The sequence below is a fragment of the Octodon degus genome, unplaced genomic scaffold, assembly GCF_000260255.1.
Source record: "Octodon degus isolate 3935 unplaced genomic scaffold, OctDeg1.0 scaffold00048, whole genome shotgun sequence".
NCBI classification, from domain to species: domain Eukaryota; kingdom Metazoa; phylum Chordata; class Mammalia; order Rodentia; family Octodontidae; genus Octodon; species Octodon degus.
The window spans coordinates 10,286,310-10,290,769 of record NW_004524624.1 but is presented as its reverse complement, the minus strand read 5'-3'; positions in this window follow the sequence as shown (position 1 = coordinate 10,290,769).

Below are 4,460 nucleotides of genomic sequence, written 5' to 3'. Positions count from 1 at the left end.
GCCGCGGCCACGCCCGGGGGAGCCCGAGGGAGGGCGCAGGCGGGCGGCTCCGCGGTCGCCGGGTCTCGGCTCGGGCCCCGGGCGGGGCGGGGAAGAAAGCAGTCCTTTGCCCTGGGCGATCGCGGCGCAGCCCTCTTCAGCCTCCCCCGGCGAGACCCCGACTGGACTAGGCCGCGGAAAAGCTGTCCTCCGACTTGTTTTGGAAAGCGTATTAAAGTATACACCACGTTCACCCTAGTTCATAGTACAAAGTGTTTTTGCCCTTAAACAGTCTAATGAAATAGATGTTTCAGAGAGACCAGCCCTGACTCTTGCAGGAACAGAGCTTCACCAGGGTTTGTTTACAGGGAGAGCTACTGTTTATTCTGCTTTTTAAAGTTTTCGGGCTGGGGAGATGGTTTAATGGAATAAGTGCTTGCCTAGCAAGCACAGGGGCCTGAGTTCAATCCCTGGTTCCGAAAAAAAATAAAAAATAAAGTTTTCTGCACTGGTGAAAGGATGGTTTTACGCTGTGACTGCTGCTTGTTCCATGGGGTCTCTCCTCAAGTCCAAGCACTTGACAGGTTCTAGGAAGGGGTGTCACCCCCACTGATGCAGGCTGCAAGCTGGGCCTTAACTCTACCTCTTTCTGGAGGGGCAGAAGCCAGCTGTTAATTTCCATCTTGTTAATGTGCCTCTAGCGCTTAGACCAGGCCACTAAGGAGAAATGAGACCTTTGGCCAGTCACCTGCACTAGCCCCCAGGGACGCATTGGGCCTTTTCTTGATCTTTCTAGTTCCCAGCAACCTCTCCTGCCCTGATTGTCTCTGCCCCTGTCTGAACCCCTTCCTTATTAACATATCTCATACTGTGGCTTTCTACCCACTCCTCCACTCGCCTTCCATCCTACCTGCTACACCTAAGCAGCCTTTCCCAACCTGGTTCCAGGGTTTCCTTTTTGGTCTCCAGCTAATCTATGGTTCCCTCTGTAATCCGCCCCTGCCCCAAGCTACTTCTCTCCCCTTTTTTAAGTTTCTGAGCCCTTTTCTCAGGTGGTTTTCCTAGGTGCCAGCTTTGCTCACTGTCCCCACAGGCTTTTTTTTTTTTTTTTTTTTTTCAGAACCGGGGATTGAACTCAGGGCCTTGCACTTGCCAGGCAAGCGCTTATTCTACTGAGCCATCTCCCCAGCACCCCCCCATAGACATTTTATTTTTTTTTCCCCATAGACATTTTAAACAGGAAGACAGGAGACTTAGTTCCCTCCCCCTTGTTTTTAAAGACGGCAGTGGGGCAGAGCACTTCCCCAAGAGGTACTGGGTCCAATCTAGCGCACCACCACAAGAAAAAGAAAAAAGGATAGCAGTGGTGAGGGAAAGTTTTGGGGCAGACGTTGGATAATGAGGGCCTGAGAAATAAAGATAAGAGGGTGTACCCCTTGGCCAGGAGATAAAGGAGCCCCTTCATGGGGTAGAGGTAACTTGTTCTCTGCCCGCATCAGGAGGACACTCCACACATCCTCAGCCTCTTCCTCGGCTGGACCAGGAGGTTATGCTCATGGCCCTTCTGACCCCTCCCCCATCTCCAGGCTGGCATGACCACGCCCACCATGCCCAGGGCTGGCCTGCCCTGTGGTGACTCACTTCCTCTGCATGGGTTGCTGAGGTGTCCCAAGGCAGAGGGCAGGCCAGCCAGCCAGGCCCAAGGGTCTGAGCAGGCTCCTAGGATGGGCAAACACATGAAGCTGAACTGGGAAAGGTGGGTCTTTCCCAAAAGCCAGGCTGGGCTATGTAGAGCCCAGGAGCCTATTTGAGGGTTTTTTGTTTTGTTTTGTTGTTTGAGGGGGTTGTTTTTGTTTTGAGGCAGGGTCTTGCTGTGAATTTTAGGCTGGTCTTGAGCTCACATTGTAGCCCAGGCTGGTCTCAAGCTCTCAAAGATCCTCCTGCCTCAGCTTCCCAAGGGCCAAGATTATATGTGTGTGCCACCACATCCAGCTTCAGAACCTGAGTAAGGAGTACAGCCTGGCTCCTGCCCGAACAACCTCAGGTGCCAGGGGTTCTAACAGTGAGTGAATAGCCAGAAGAGATTCCTGTGTTGTCAAATCAAACAATGTAAAGTGTTGGCTGAACAGCAATATGACCCTTGGAGTGAAAACATGTGTTAAGCCAGACATAGTGGTGCATGCCTGCCATCCCAGCACTCAGGAGCCTGAGACAGGAGGATCAGCAGGAGTCTGAAGCCAACTTGGGCTATATAGTTGAAGGGCAGCCTGAACTATGTAGCAAGACCCTTTCTAATAATAATAATAATAATAATAATAATAATAATAATAGTGAACTGCCAAATATAAAAATATACTCATGTTGGGCACAGTGGCACATGCCTGTAATCCTAGCACTTGGGAGGCTAAAGTAGAAGGATCATCATGGTTTGAGGCCAGCCTGAGATGCATGGTGAAACCCCGTCTCAAACCCCCCCCCAAAAAAAGAGAGAGAGGTGTTTGTTATTTAAAAAGAAAAATAAGTTGAGCCAGGCATGGTGGTGGATGCCAGTAATCCCAGTACTTGGGAGGCTGAGGCAGGATGATCTTGCCAGTTTGAAGCTAACCTGAGCTACAAAGTGAGCTGAAGGCCACCTTAACTGCTAGTGAGACCCTGTTTCAAAAAGACAAAAAAAAAAAAAAAAAGGAAGAAAGAAAGAAAAAGTGGAAAACAAAATGGGTCTGGAGTGGTGGTGCACGTCTGAAATCTCAGTACTTGGGAGCTGAGGCCTAAGTATTTGCCATGAGTTCAAAACAAGACTGGGCTACATACTGATTTTAGCACCAGCCTGAGCTATAGAGTAAGGCCCTGTCTAAAAAGTAAAACAAACAAAACAGAAGAAATGTTCATGAGTCAACGCTTAAACCACTATATGTCATTGTTCTGCCCCTATATTCCCCTAAGAAGAGCCCAAAGACACCCTTACCTCCAACAAGGGATGAAGAAAACGCTGAAATAGTGCCTGGATTGTAGCCCCATGCTCCTGGGAAGTCATGCTTTTTTTTTTTTTTTTTTTTTTTTTTTATTTATTTATGTAGGAGGGGGTGGCCAGCTCAGCCCACCAGGGGGCGGGCTGGCTGGCATGTGGTGCTGGGGGATTGAACCGCAGTCCCTGTGCTTTGCTAAGCTTGTTCTAAGTAGGTGTTTTAGACCACTGAGCCATCTCACCAGCCCTGCTTTTTTTTTTTTTTTTTTTTTTTTTTTAGACAGAGCCTCACAGCCTTTTAGTCAGGCTGGTCTCAAATTTGCAATCCTCTTGCCTTAGCCTCACTAGGGCTGGAACTACTGATATAGGCTTCCATGCCTGACTAGCCTCCTTGAATCAATAAGGAAGGGCAGCAGTTTAGGTCATCCCTAAAATGTCCTCCAACCCTAAATCCTAAAACAGAGAGCACAGGAGAGGGAAGGGATTAATACTGTGAAAACCATCTGTCTAGCCCTCCTGCTGAACAAAACAAAGCCCAGAGACAAAAAGTAGGAGTCACAGCAGAACAGCTGTGAATATGCCACACACACACACACACACACACACACACACACACACACGCATCCACTTCGACTATTTTCTGCCGTGTGACTAGACTTGTGTATCTTCTTTTAGGTCTTCCTGGTGTTCCCCGGAGAGTTTAGGCCGGACAGACAAGTGCCCTTCCCACTCTTGCCTGTCCTCTTGAGCTTGCGTGGCAGTTGAAGCCGAAGAGGGCCGGAGGGGCTCCCAGAGCTGAAGGTGTGGGGGACCCGGCTGCGGAACAGCTGCATTACGCTCACCCAGCCTCAGGACCGTCAAAGGTCCGCCCGTGGCCTGGACAGGCAGCCAGCCACCGAGCCTCTGCCGCGCCCCCATCCGGTTCCCTTCTGGGCTGAGAGCCCCTCAGTATCCCAGGCGCAGTCAGGGACTTCCAGCGGCCCCAGGGGATTCGAGATGCGCAGTGGCTGCTCATGCCCTCTTGTGGCCACATCGCAAATGGCAAGTTGCCTGAGAGCCAAAATTGAACTTCTTAAAACTACAAGGTTTTTCTTTTCTTTTTTTTTTCTTTTTTTCTTTTTTTTTTTTTGAGGAACCAGGGATTGAACTCAGGCCCTTGCACTTGCCAGGGAAGCGCTTATTCCACTGAGCCATTTCCCCAGCCTGCACTTCTTAGAGACCAGGTAACAATAACCTTTATAAAATAATATTCCCACTAATATTATAGACTGCTAGACAGTGTTAGATTGTTTAGTTAAATTCAAACACCTATAGTATTTAGATGCCAACAGATTATTCACCTCTGACAGGACAAAAAAATAAAAAAATAAAAGGATACAAAGGAAAGATCATTTTGTATTTATATATACAAAATAGGATAAATTTACAGCTACTTTCGCTTAACTCAATGAGAAGAAAGAGTTGTACTAAAAGTGTTTAGACAGAATATCCTGTCTGCTTCTTGTACTATGGATAA